This window comes from Haliotis cracherodii, unplaced genomic scaffold (assembly GCF_022045235.1).
Source record: "Haliotis cracherodii isolate W230 unplaced genomic scaffold, xgHalCrac1.p SCAF_15, whole genome shotgun sequence".
Classification (NCBI taxonomy): Eukaryota; Metazoa; Mollusca; class Gastropoda; order Lepetellida; family Haliotidae; genus Haliotis; species Haliotis cracherodii.
This window is the reverse complement of record NW_027266270.1, coordinates 26,669,503-26,684,672: the sequence shown is the minus strand read 5'-3', so window position 1 is coordinate 26,684,672 and position 15,170 is coordinate 26,669,503. Positions and strand designations below refer to the sequence as shown.

The window sequence follows — 15,170 nt, the reverse complement described above, 5'->3', positions numbered from 1 at the left end:
GTGATGGTTATACAAGTGTATAAGGAGAGTGGAGGTTATACAGGTGTGTAAGGAGAGTGATGGCCATATAGGTGTATAAGGAGAGTGATGGCCATATAGGTGTAAAAGGAGAGTGGTAGTTATACAGGTGTGTTAGGAGAGTGATGGTCATACAGGTGTGTTAGGAGAGTGATGGTCATACAGGTGTGTAAGGAGAGTGATTGTTATACAGGTGTGTTAGGAGAGTGATGGTTATACAGGTGTGTTAGGAGAGTGATGGTTATACAGGTGTGTTAGGAGTGTGATGGTTATACAGGTGTGTTAGGAGAGTGATGGTTATACAGGTGTATAAGGAGAGTGATGGTTATACAGGTGTGTAAGGAGAGTGATGGTTATACAGGTGTGTAAGGAGAGTGATGGTTATACAGGTGTAAAAGGAGGGGGATAGTTATACAGGTGTATAAGGAGGGGGATAGTTATACAGGTGTAAAAGGAGGGGGATAGTTATATAGGTGTATAAGGAGGGGGATAGTTATACAGGTGTATAAGGAGAGTGATGGTCATACAGGTGTATAAGGTGTGTGATGGTTATACAGGTTTGTTAGGAGAGTGATGGTTATACAGGTGTGTATGGAGAGTGATGGTTATACAGGTGTGTAAGGAGAGTGATGGTTATACAGGTGTGTATGGAGAGTGATGGTTATACAGGTGTATAAGGAGTGTGATGGTTATACAGGTGTGTAAGGAGAGTGATGGTTATACAGGTGTGTAAGGAGAGTGATGGTTATACAGGTGTGTAAGGAGAGTGATGGTTATACAGGTGTGTTAGGAGAGTGATGGTTATACAGGTGTGTTAGGAGAGTGATGGTTATACAGGTGTGTAAGGAGAGTGATGGTTATACGGGTGTGTATGGAGTAGTGCAACAGTGCTGTATTTGTGGTGACTTCACATCAACAAGATGGTATACCCAGTTGCAGATTTAAAAGACGCTAACCAAACTCCCTATTTGCTGTCTTTTTAAGGCACGAATCAGCAATCACGTGAAAGCAAACGGAGCACGATGTTGGATAAGACATGAAATTAGCAAAGTATTGGCGTACCACCAATCGATGACGCTAGGACCTGGACCCAGTTTAGGACACACACGGTCCCAAAGGATCAATTTCTGCAGCAGATAACCGTTAATAAAAACTAGAACGACCCCGGTTTGCGGGGGAGATTGCGGGGAAACCATTTAGATAAGTAACACTATCATTTGTCTGATATACGCTTAGTTAATGTCGTATCTTGATCACATCAGATAGACGAATCCTCATAAGCGAGGACCAGTTAGAATCCAGTTTGCCCACTGGGGCTATAGCTGTGAGAATATTGCCACATTTGAATTGAGACAACTACATAGAGGGCGCTGGTGTGGGAGGTAACTCTTCCCGAGGTGACATGTCTGAAGAAATGATAAGGATGGCCACATTACAGGGCAGACACAGAGGCATTGCAACAGATGCATGACCCTCTGCGGGTGTTCTTCGTGGTCGGAAGGTCTACTTGGAATTTGCACTTGGTTATCATCAAATATAATTACATACTTGAGAAAAAACTCTAGCTAAGAATGAATCACGTATTCGTTATTTGCCCCTGCTCACAAAGATTATTAATTTTTATAAAGTTATGACGAAAATGGGTTTTTTTCAGAGGCAGAATTCGTCCAAATTCGTTTGCAACCATGGCGGCATACTTCAGGCAAGGAATGTTAAATAGTTCCTTAAAATCCAGACATTCTTGACATGCAAAGAAATTATATTCAACAGCAAATGTGATTAGTTAAACCCCCAAATTATAGATTCTGTGAATATATCGTTCATGTTTTACTTTACACGCAAGGATATGAACTCTGAAAGTTCTCTCTTGATGTATATGTACTGTAGGTTTTTATCGAATTGTTTCTTGGGCCAAGCCCGTATTTAGACTTTGAGTGCAAATGACGACATAAAATTTTGAGTCAAGGGCCAATTAAATTAAACGAATTTACGGAATAGCCGTGTAGAAATTACCTTTTCAGATTAAGCTGTCATATTGCACGTACAATTATTCATCCAAGGATAACTTCCAAATTCCTATCAATTAACTAAAAATAGTTTTATATGCCATATATAATGAACACATTTTCAATGCCAAAATGTGACATATGATTTGAAACATATTTCACATTCAAAATGTGAAACTCAAATGTAACAAATATTAAATAAAACATGTTTTGCTGAGCGAGGCAATAAAAACATAAAGTCACTGTTAAAGATATTTTTTTAGAGATAGATGAATAAAGTAAAAATATTCTCAGCTAAACTAAAGTAAATGCTTTGTGGCTAAATAGTTGAAAGCCGTCAAATCAGTAGTTTTTAACCTACAAGTTATCAGGGGAACATTCAAACCATATCTACTTAACCAAAAATATAAACCACATAATCCTTTTCACAGTCATAAGAAATATCTGCTAAAAGCAGAGACCACTGCACGATTTCGACTATATCTTACGCAGGTGTTTATGTATCACTATCAAATAGTCATGGTACAGATGTTCGCAAACAAAGTGAGCACAATCTCATGCAAAGGCATGTCAACTGTTTATCTGAAATAAAAACACGGGAATATATGGTACAAGTTATAATGGAAATTTGCATCAGACATAATCTCCCAACTGCTGCAGCAGTGTTGGTGAGATGTTTGCCGTTACTGACATCCCTCTTTGTCATTCCATTGCTGCTTGAAGTCAAGACGGCCTCATATGACAAGGCCGGGAACAGTTGGATCCAACTGTATTACGTGAGATCCATTGCATTGTCAGCCCGCCATTACCAGCAAACAGTGCTTCGGTGGAAACGTTTCTGTGTCAGATCGAGCCAGACTGGTTCTCGTACCTACAAACCTACTTACCACATGACACTACGCGCCAGCATGTTTCCAGGCAATATGTCACAGAGGAGAAACTGGGACACAGTGTTTTGGTTGAGTAGGTTGTAATTTCCACATATAATACGAAAACGGAGACACATTAAAGAACGTGAACACGCTGGGTTCGCAGTGTAAAATGAAATCATCATCATCATCAGCAGCAGCAGCAGCATCAGCATCAGCATCAGCATCAGCATAATAATAACAATAATAATCATCATCATCATCATCATCAATTTCTATGGGGCTTTTTCTATGATGGGTATCATGCTCAAAGCGCGTTATTACCCCGGTCAATAGATCAGTGTGCACTCAATTTTCATTCTAAGCTCCATGGGGAGTATACAACCCAAACTGCCTGTGAGACGCTTGAGTGTTAACATCCATTTCGAACATGGCCACTTGCCCACAGAGGCAGCACATGTGCTACATGTGCTACATGTGCTACATGTGCTTCAGTGTGGGGCAGGACCTGAGCCTCCGAAACTCCCAGGAGCCAAGCTGCCGAACACTTTCGCCCATATATATTTCTATTTTGAAGCACAGCAGTAAAGAAATATCTTTTCAGTCAAATTTCGTGTTTTTCCTATTGCTGTGGTCACCATAACCAACATTAAATGACGTCGCGTGCTACACACGCATCAAGTTTTATTTTATAGATTTGTAACCTACTAAAGAAAACAATATCCTTATAGTACCTAGTAAAGAATGTCGTCATGCTTACAAATGAATTGTGCCTATTGAGAAACAAAAATCACGACCAGATAAAGCTTTACAAAATTTTGTGAGCAGTGACAAAAACATGTGTGCTCCATTCGTAGTCACTGCAGTGATGTCACTTTTGAAACCAGAAGATAGCTACATGTGTAAGTTCAAATCCCGGTTCGCCCTGATTGTGTTTCTAGGTTTGTCAGCTTGTGGGTTTCACCAATGTTATAAGTGTCTGAAACATGCATTACTTCGGGTTTTCCTCCCATACCAAGCTGGCACGCCTTGATAATACTGGAATACTGTTAAAACCCGCCTCACTCACTCAGAAGTTGGATATAATACTCTAGATAATCGAGGATGATCTATGTCAGTAGTGGTAGGGGGATTATGTGTAACTTCATAGCGAGGAAAGGACTATCGGTGACGATCTGTAAATCATCCAATCTGAGGTGTGAGGTGAAATGGGGTTTAGCGTCGCGTACAAGATTATTGCGGGCCAGTCCTTGTTTCATACCCTCAATGCCGCGCACCAGTCAGGGAAACAACAAGTACCATCTTTTAACGTCTTTTGGTATGACACGGTCAGGGATCGAACCACCGACCTTCCTCTCTGCGGCAGACATTCTATCCACTAGACCAGGGAGGCTGTGTACTCAATGCTGAAGTGACAATTGATAACATGATCAGTGATTCAAACGGTCCCGGTTAAGGGCCACACAATAAGCAATAAAAATGGATCTTAACAGGAATAATAGGACAAAAATATCTTTTTCAATGGAATTAAGATACATCTTTTTATAAATAAAGGTTGCGCTTTAGACTCTTAAAGAGATAGTTCCTGTTGGGATTAAGGACAAAAAGTAAGATCTTGTCTTTAATTAAGTGGGTCAAACGATGGCGAGGAAGAGAGAGACGAGGACGCCTGGGTCAAGGATGCCCACCTACTTCCAACCCCTCTTTATTCACAACCTGATACTTTTAAAGTATGTATAATATTACTCTGCTGCATTGAAGGAATTCACGGATTCCTAATGTGATAGTTTTACCGTTAATACAGAATAACTTTACATCAGTACATGGGTCAACTGAAAGAATTTGATGTGTCAGCGTTTCTGCGACTACTGTAACAAAAGTTTGCTTGTTGTTTAACGCCGCACTCAGCAACATTCCAGCTGTAAATAATCGAGTCTGGACCAGACAATTGGGATACGATGACATGCATCAACCAAGTCAGCGAGCCGGACCACCCGATCCCGTTAGTCGCCTCTTACAACAAGCATGGGTTGCTGAAGACCTATTCTAACTGTTACATAAGTGATATTGTATAGGCCCCTGACATCTTTTTGAAAAAAAAACAAGGGATAATACTGTTTTATAAGACAGATGATGATGATGATGGTGGTGATGATGATGATGATGATGATGATGGTGGTGATGATGATGATGATGGCGACGGTGGTGATGAGGATATACAAATAAGACATATTCTACACAACGATTGCTACAAGCGCGTACAAGTATTACGGCACAAGGAAACAGCGTACCATCATTCTGAATTCTCAGCTCCCTGGGGAGTATACAGTGTCAAGTACAGAATTTGTTGCAGAGGTGGAAAACCTAAACAGTAATGACTAATGAGTGAGAATCATATTGATTCGTTAGGACACAAAAAAATGTGTACGTATCAGAAATGTCACTTTATGCAAAACAGAGCATTGGCAGAACGATGTTCAAAATGATACACTTATTCATAATGACAAACTTCCTGTGACAGCATAAATATTTCATGTAAACCCATTTGATAATAACTGTGATGACATGTGTCGGTGACTAAAGGGCGTATTTGATTGGACTTCTCAAATTCTGTTCCGTTGTGCATAGAAAAATCAGCTTCCCTTTCCTTTCAACATCCGTCGATACCCCTCTAGTCAATAAATAATATCCCCCTAGAGAGAAAGAACGCCGGAGACTACATGTCCCCCTTCAACTGTGACGGCGCCGCGACACGTACGACGTTGTTCCTTGTTTGGATGATTGCAAGTTATTGACAAGCAGTATTCAGAGCATGACAATGAAGTAATACGCCCTAATCAAATGCACCCGAGCATATTTCACTCGTAGTTTAATTTCAAAGCTCTGGTAACGTACATGTGGCTAACACCGCACGTGTCCTGGAGGTGCCCGTACGTTTCAGCGACTTCATTCCGCTGTGTCGCTCCGGTGTGTCCGTCTATTGAAGTGAACAGATCGGGGATATGATTTATTGAAATTTATCTGAGTGTAATTGAGAGCTAAGTAATTCGTGTTTGAATTTAAATGTAACGGTTATGCATAATTGACGGTTGTTAAATGTCAGGAGGTTGAATTCCCCCGTTTTTTCATGAATCATCAATTCCGTACAATGATTTGAAATATTAATGCTGTACTTCCGAAGGTTGGATAAATAGCCCAGCAGACAGATAGACAAACAGGCAGGCAGGTTGATAAGTAGATACCAGACAGACAGAAATGTAGACAGACAGATGCACAGACATACAGACAAGCAGGCAGGTATACGATGACATGCATCAATCAAGTCAGCGAGCCTGACCACCCGATCCCGTTAGTCGCCTCTAACGATATGCATAGTCGCTTTTTACGCCAAGCAAGGGTTGCTGAAGACCTATTCTAGCAAGGACCTCCACGTCCGATTTACCGCAACAATCGCCTTGGGCCTCGATCGTTCCTTAAACTTACCTTTAGTCGTCGTTGTTGCTGTTCTAATGTTTCTTTGATCAAGACCCTCTCTTTGGATTGTCCAGTGCATGATATGATATTTTTACAACTAACCTCGACCATCGCTTCGTTTGGAGTCCGATTCGAATGACACGACTCTAAACATATTCATTAATTCAAATCTCATTGCGAGATAAATCTTGCGGGAAGATACCGATAACAGAGGTTATGTGACGTTGCTTCCAAAACGAATTAACCCAGGGCAGTCATCTAATAAACTGCAGATATAATACCTTTGGTAGTCGAGGATGCACAGCCATGTTTCTTGAAGCCATCTCAGTATTACGACTATAGTAAATCTGTGTGGCAGCAATCGTGGACAGATCTGCACAGTACCACGACAGTGACAGGAAGTTCTCAATGTGAGACGAGGAGAAATAGGGTTTATCGTAGCGTTCAACATTATTGCACTTTAAAGAGACGTGCGTGTGTAAGTGTGTGTTTGCGTGTGTGAGTGTTCGTGTGTGTTCATGTGTGGCTGCTTGTACTATTTTTATAGTGCTAGCCCACTGAATTACCATGCCGCAGTTTAACATGGATACCCCACTCAGACACAGCACACTGACTTATTCCCTTAATAGGGGGCACGGTTGGCCCAGTCGTCTAAGGCGCCGCGATTCGTCCCTTGGGCACGCCAGAAACCTATGATTGTGAGTTCGAATCCCGGTTCGCCCCGATTATGTTTCTAGGTTCGTCAGCACCATACCCGTGCTCGTGGGTTTCACCGAAGTGAGTGAGTGTGTATGGTTTTACGCCGCTTTTAGCAATATTCCAGCAATATCACGGCGGAGGGCACAAGATTCACCGAAGTGGTAAACGTCTTAGACCTGAATCACTTCGGGCTTTCCTCCCACATTAAGCTGACACGCCGCGATATAACTGGAATACTGTTAAAAGCGGCGTTAAACCCAGCTCACTCACTCACTATTCCCTTAATATCGAGCGCAAGGCGGGGTAACAACAAGTACCATCTTTTAACGTCTTTTGGTATGACGCGACCCTCAGGCAGATCTCAATGTGAAACATGCCCTCGACAAAATATGTTTAAAGTTTCAAAGGTGTTACACAATAAAACCATCCCTCTAAATAAGTTACAGCACTGTTATAGTGTAACATCATCATACAGGCCATTTTCCATTATCACAATCCGAAACAGAAGTTCATTTGGTACAAGAAATAGGAATCGTGTACAAATCGCATAGTACCGTTACATATCTTGCACCCCCCAGGAAGACAAATACAGTATCGTCCTTGATTAAACTGCTGAAGTACACGTTGTCTGGAATCTTGCGACGTCCCTGATGCCGGTCCCAATGGGACATCTGTTCTCTATCTCGGCACCAACACCCCCATCCCATATGCCCAGGGCTCTGCTATTGTAGTAAATTAATGAAAGGCATACAGGACTTATGAACGAAACTGATCACTTTATCTAGGTATTTATCGAACTGACAGGGCACTGAACACTTCCTCCCACCGGGCTTTGCTTCTGTAATACGTTTTGTTAACTAATTCACGGATACTTCTAACCATAGGCTGGGCAACAGGCTGCAGATACCGGAACACATGCGAAAAGTTGGACCAGCTTAATGCCAGAGAGCCAGTTTTAGCTGCGCAAAGGTGAATCTGCTCACGAATATAGATCTAGTTAAAGACGAGTGGTCATCGTTAGGGATAGAAGCATGTCGCGGACACTTGAGAACGCTCCTAGTCCACCCACACGCACTTCGCCCTAATAGGGCAGATCCCTTCATATCAGATTAATGTAAGTGTTGCCAATCTCAGCCGTCAAGTAGACTCTTAATAACAGCAGAGAACTGAACGGTCAGGTGTGCGCTTCAGTCTTGCAAACATGTGGCAGGGCGATATCCCTTATGTCTTCTTTGGCAGGAATATATTTTAATGCAACATCTTGACAAGGTAACATCCTTTGCAAAACTGATGATATGAGGTTATTTTTCGATGACCTTCAAATAGCTTGTCAAGAATAGAAAGAACATGCATGAAGGAATGCATGGATTATGTGAAGTCGGTGCACGGTGACATATCAGAGAAAGAAAGGGGACGGGGGTACAGCAAAGTACATGGTTGTAGTAGGAGGTAGAGGGTGTATGTGTGTGTGTGTCGGGGGGGTCGGGGGGGGGGGGGGCGAATGCACAAAGATGGTGTGGATATGATCTGAGGGGTTTTGAGCTGAGAAGAGGGTGGTGCAGCAAGGGTTGAAGCTGAGTTGGTGCAAGTGGCCTTAAAGGACCGGGGTGGAAGGGGGTGGAGAGAGAAAGAGGTGAAGGGGTGGGGTGAGAAAGAGGTGAAGGAGATGAGGAGAGAAAGAGGTGAAGGAGATGGGGAGACAGAGAGGTGAAGGGGGTGGGGAGAGAGAGAGAGGTGTAGGGGGTGGGGAGAGAGAGAGGTAAAGGGGATGGGGAGACAGAGAGGTGAAGGGGGTGGGGTGAGAAAGAGGTGAAGGGGGTGGGGTGAGAAAGAGGTGAAGGGGTTGGGAAGAGAAAGAGGTGAAGGGGATGGGAAGAGAAAGAGGGGAAGGGGTGGGGAGAGAAAGAGGGGAAGGGGATGGGGAGAGAAAGTGGGGAAGGGGTGGGGAGACAGAGAGGTGAAGGGGGTGGGGTGAGAAAGAGGGGAAGGGGATGGGGAGAGAAAGAGGTGAAGGGGGTGGGAAGAGAAAGAGTGAAGGGGATGGGGAGAGAAAGAGTGAAGGGGATGGGGAGAGAAAGAGTGAAGGGGATGGGAAGAGAAAGAGTGAAGGGGAGGGGGAGAGAAAGAGGGGAAGGGGATGGGAAGAGAAAGAGGTGAAGGGGATGGGAAGAGAAAGAGGTGAAGGTTATGGGGAGAGAAAGAGTGAAGGGGATGGGAAGAGAAAGAGTGAAGGGGATGGGAAGAGAAAGAGGGGAAGGGGATGGAGAGAGAAAGAGGGGAAGGGGATGGAGAGAGAAAGAGGGGAAGGGGATGGGAAGAGAGAGAGGTAAAGGGGATGGGGAGAGAAAGAGAGGAAGGGGATGGGGAGAGAAAGTGGGGAAGGGGATGGGGAGTGAAAGAGGGGAAGGGGATGGGGAGAGAAAGAGGGGAAGGGGATGGGAAGAGAGAGAGGTAAAGGGGATGGGGAGAGAAAGAGGTGAAGGGGGTGGGGTGAGAAAGAGGGGAAGGGGATGGGGAGAGAAAGAGGGGAAGGGGATGGGAAGAGAGAGAGGTAAAGGGGATGGGGAGAGAAAGAGGGGAAGGGGATGGGGAGAGAAAGAGGGGAAGGGGATGGGGAGAGAAAGAGGTGAAGGGGGTGGGGAGAGAAAGAGGTGAAGGAGATGGGAAGAGAAAGAAGTGAAGGGGGTGGGGTGAGAAAGAGGGGAAGGGGATGGGGAGAGAAAGAGGGGAAGGGGATGGGGAGAGTAAGAGGTGAAGGGGGTGGGGTGAGAAAGAGGTGAAGGGGATGGGGAGAGAAAGAGGGGAAGGGGATGGGGAGAGAAAGAGGGGAAGGGGATGGGAAGAGAGAGAGGTAAAGGGGATGGGGAGAGAAAGAGGGGAAGGGGATGGGGAGAGAAAGAGAGGAAGGGGATGGGGAGAGAAAGAGGTGAAGGGGGTGGGGAGAGAAAGAGGTGAAGGAGATGGGAAGAGAAAGAAGTGAAGGGGGTGGGGTGAGAAAGAGGGGAAGGGGATGGGGAGAGAAAGAGGGGAAGGGGATGGGGAGAGAAAGAGGGGAAGGGGATGGGGAGAGAAAGAGGTGAAGGGGATGGGGAGAGAAAGAGGGGATGGGGAGAGAAAGAGGGGAAGGGGATGGGGAGAGAAAGAGGTGAAGGGGATGGGGAGAGAAAGAGGGGAAGGGGGTGGGGAGACAGAGAGGTGAAGGGGGTGGGGTGAGAAAGAGGTGAAGGGGATGGGGAGAGAAAGAGGGGAAGGGGATGGGGAGAGAAAGAGGGGAAGGGGATGGGGAGAGAAAGAGGGGAAGGGGATGGGGAGAGAAAGAGGTGAAGGGGATGGGAAGAGAAAGAGGGGAAGGGGGTGGGGAGACAGAGAGGTGAAGGGGGTGGGGTGAGAAAGAGGTGAAGGGGATGGGGAGAGAAAGAGGGGAAGGGGATGGGGAGAGAAAGAGGGGAAGGGGATGGGGTGAGAAAGAGGTGAAGGGGGTGGGGTGAGAAAGAGGTGAAGGGGATGGGGAGAGAAAGAGGGGAAGGGGATGGGGAGAGAAAGAGGTGAAGGGGATGGGAAGTGTAAGAGGTGAAGGGGATGGGAAGTGTAAGAGGTGAAGGGGGTGGGGAGAGAAGTGAAGGAGATGAGGACAGAGGTCAAGGGGATGAGGAGAGAGAGTAAAGGGGATGAGAGAGAGAGAGAGAGAGAGAGAGAGAGATAGAGAGAGAGAGAGAGAGAGAGAGAGAGAGAGGTGGGGGTGGAGATGAATGTGGTATGTGGGGGGGGGGGGGGGGTGAGATGAATGTGTTGGGGAGGTACACAATAAACAAGTACCCGTGTGCCCCACCCTCACATTACGACCCCTCAGCCAGCTGTAAGACCCCGGGGGTTAGTGGGGGAGATGTTGCCGTTGATGACGTTGATGGAGAAGCAACGTGCGTCTCAGGCAACCCACGTCTTTAGTATTCCTAGTTAATAATAACCGTACATACGTGCAGTTTGCCGACCTCGTGCACGTCTTCCCCTCCACCGCGCTCGACTGTCCACCGTCTTCTTATTACCTCTAATATAAAATCCCACCCCTAGACAGACATGGGGAAATTACAGGGGACGCCGGTGGGTTCAGTATGAGCAACACTGAGTGCCCTGTCAGCATTCACAGTCGTTAATGCCGCTCGTTATGAGGATGCAGAGATGTACGCTAGTATACAGCCTTACACCCAGCCAGCTTCCAGCCGTAATACTATTCATTCCCTCTTTGTTTCATTTCAGGAATTCGTTTTTTTGATATCACAAATTCAATTATGTATTTTTAGATATCAATAAATAGAATTAGTGATATCTACAAATGACAAATGTTGAGATGGAAATGTCAAGTTTTACATTCCTTTAAAGTCATGCTGTAGTATATAAGCTACCAGTCAACGAATTTGTCTGTGACGTCTACCGCGTGTTTATTTTTACACACACACACACGCACGCACGCACGCACAGAGGTCTTCAGTAACCCATGCTTGCCGTAAAAGGCGACTTTGCTTGTCGTAAGAGGCGACTAACGGGATCGGGTGGTCCGGCTCGCTGACTTGGTTGATGCATGTCACCGATCCCAATTACGTGGATCCATGCTCAGGATGTCAATCACTAAATTGTCTGGTCCAGATTTAATTATTTACAGACAGCCGTCATAAAGCTGGAATATTGCTGATATAATTACGAAAAGCATGGGTTGCTGAAGACCTATTCTAACCCGGATCTTCAATGGTCGAATAAGTGAGTTTTTTGTTTTTTTTATAAATTTCTATTCAGTCATATACACAGGATACATATGCATCCGAAAGGCAATACAGCTTTATGAATACAGGTACTTCTCAAGAGGATATGGTACAGAGGAGGCCTAGGGCATAATCCACATCATGGTACAGATGAAGGCATATTTATGTATACAAGATGCGGTATTTATGGTACATCAAATTATGTTGCAAACATCAAGTGAATAAGTTATTTTGCAGTTTGAGTAAACAAAGACCATTTTCTATTAAAGGCAGAGAAGTCGAATAAGTGAGTTAGTGTGTCTGCTTTAATTCTGCTTTGACTACTTGTGTCGATATAGTACGGCGTCCCAGTTTAATAAGGGAGTAAAGTCCAAAGAGACGCCGGTCATAGTCGCTTCCCACTTTTGGGAAAACCATCCTAAATTACATTGTCATATTGGATACGAAACTACGACAGGCGGGACAAGGTACGGACAAGGGACACAACTCGCGAATTGCTGCACCCGTTATATATACAGGGGTACACGTCTGGGGAGAAACGGGTGGGTGAGTTCTGACATCCAAGATGGCGACAGGGTAGATGGTCGAGAGTGGGCTGGATGTATCCCTGCCTCACTCACTCATTCACCAAGATGGCCCAGAAATGTTTTATAGATGCAGTGCATCGGGCCACAACCCCATGGGATTTGCACGTGAATTTCATTTTCATTTCTTGAATAGCGGCGTCGAGAGTGAGACACCCTTGTGGCACAGTTGGTTGATGTTCACAAACCGTACAGACAACATATTGAAACATTCATTTGCCGCTATCTTCAATCCCGTCATTGTCCTGTCTTGACTAGTACCACTATCAAAATGCGCAGCCGCTTGATACAATTATAAGTCCCAATCTCAATCTGCTCTCGAACACTTCATTAACCGCCTGAGACGGATACCGACTACCGCCAACGTCTGACTTCCTTGACAGACCGTCATTGCGCGATGGCATCTATCTGTAATAATTAACAAACAATCCCCGTGTGTCAACTGTAAATTTTGTTCTGTAGAATTTTGTGTCTTGTTCGTATCTTAAGCCGGTCCGAAGTTGCAGGGTTTTTTTATTATCCACCTGCCTATCCACCAGTAACTCTGCCTATTGCTTTTGGTTTTTTCTGTCGCTGTGACGGTTTTACGCCCTCCAATTTTCTCTTTCAAAGCTCTCAACGTCTTTACCACAACCGCTGCATTTCGAATATAGCAACATAACGAACTATGAACAATATTTAACGACAGACGTGTGTCTACTCAGTGAAAGCCTCTTTCTGTCAACCCTTAAGTCTACCATGATGATGAAAAACGCCTATTCATATACTAGTGGATAATAATAAGTGATTGCCTTACTAGGTTAGATGCAGCAATAAAACATTCTAGTGTTGTCAGACTCACTCACCTTTATAAAACCCACGCGTGTTGCAACCAGTTAAAATCAAAGGTCAGCAAATATGTAGAAAACACTTTCATGAATTTTCTTTTCTGTATCAAAGGGAAGAAGTTTTTCCTTTTCTTTCAGTGGAATCACAGCAAGTTATATCTCACCCATACACACCCGGCAGCATTTGCAGTTCGTTCAAGTCAGTGAGTGTTTGTTGTTTAACGCCGCACTCAGCAATATTCCAGTTATATGACGGCGGTCCGTAAGTTATCGAGTCTGGACCAGACAATCCAATGACTGACATCATGAGCATGGATCCACGCAATTGGGATACATTGACATGCATCAACCAAGTCGGCGAGCCTGACCACCCGATCCCGTTAGTCGCCTCGTACGACAAGCATAGTCGCATTTTATGGCAAGCATGGGTTACTGAAGACCTATTCTGTCCCGGATCTTCACGAGTCAAGTGAGTGAGTGAGTTTGGTTTAACGCCGCTTTGAACAGTCTTTCTGCTATAGCACGGAGTGGCAACTAAAATTAGAGATGTGTACCAAATGTGAAATCCAAGGTCACGGGTATAAAGTGTTATCCCAAATATAACATTAGTTATATATGGTGTTGACAAACCCATTATCATAATCAGTGAGAAACCTAGGATTCGAAACAACGATTAGAGGATACTGGCATTCCCAAGGAACACTACTCTGCACATAATTGCAGCACCTTTAACGACTGGGTCACCCGTGTCCCCGTACCCACGAATAAAATATGTTTTAAACATTACACACCGCCGACACAACTTAAACTAGTCTTTTTTCAATTTTTAATGAACAAATGTATTTTGTACATGTCTCATTATGGTGCTTCGTAGAATCACGTGGGCAAAAGCATCAAATAATATGTGCTTTGTGTGTTAAATGAAAGGAGAAATAAGATATATAAACTCTGTCCATCATAAAAGTCTGTCTACACTGAAAATGAAAGCAAATTCAGCTATTTTTCCTCAGAGAAATTTTTTTTTTTTAAAGTTGACAAAATGGTCCTGATGTACTTATTTGATATCGTGCCTTGTGCAAAACAATGAACACAATACATGTTTATTTTTTAAAAGAACAAATAGCCGGCCGTTACCATACACCAACACATTTTTAACGGATACAGCCGCCATGATGTAAGTGAAATGTTGCTCACTGCAGCATAAAACTACAATACAGTCAACAAGGCAATTGAGTAACTACATGTCAACACTGACGCAAGTAGACAATCATATTAACATGGATACATATCCAAAGTTTATTTGTTTTTTAACGTCGTAAAATTCCTGCCAGATGACCTGACAATCCAGTGATTTATTTTTTTAGCAACGATCCACGCCGTCGCGGGCGGTCGGGTAGCCTAGTGGTTAAAGCGTTCACTCGTCCCGCCGGAGACCCGGGTTCGACATGTGTAAAGCACATTTATTGTGCTCCCCGTCGCGATATTACTGGACTGTTGCTAAAAGCGGCGTAAAAAACATACTCACTCACTCGATAACGCGCAATAAACAAAGCCAATGAGCCTGACCACCCGCGATCCATTAAGTTGCTTTTTACTACCAGTCCATGTTACTCGGATCAACTCTAGCCCGGAATCCCCTGGGTGTGGATACTGTGAGATTGATCGGCGTTAGGGATCGACCATTTGATCTTCTTAAATTGTCCTCGAAAATTCCTGAAAAAGAAATTTATGCTTCATACTGTTACCACAAAATTACTTTGTTGCAAGTTGTTTTTCTTCAAAATATATTCAGGCTCATAGTTTTAAATGAAAAATATATCTGGTTCTGTACCTGTAAAATATCTAATCTCGATACAGAATTCCAATTTCCTACCCCACACGCACCCTCTTCTCCCAGAATACCAAATGGTCGGTCCCTTAGTGAGTGAGTGAGTGAGTG

The 15,170-nt window shown here is 44.2% G+C and overlaps 1 pseudogene; it reads left to right on the top strand.

Annotated features, from left to right (window-relative positions):
• Window positions 1-8,834: 8,834 nt before the first annotated feature.
• Window positions 8,835-9,546, top strand: LOC139461619 (uncharacterized; annotated as a pseudogene).
• Window positions 9,547-15,170: the final 5,624 nt, after the last annotated feature.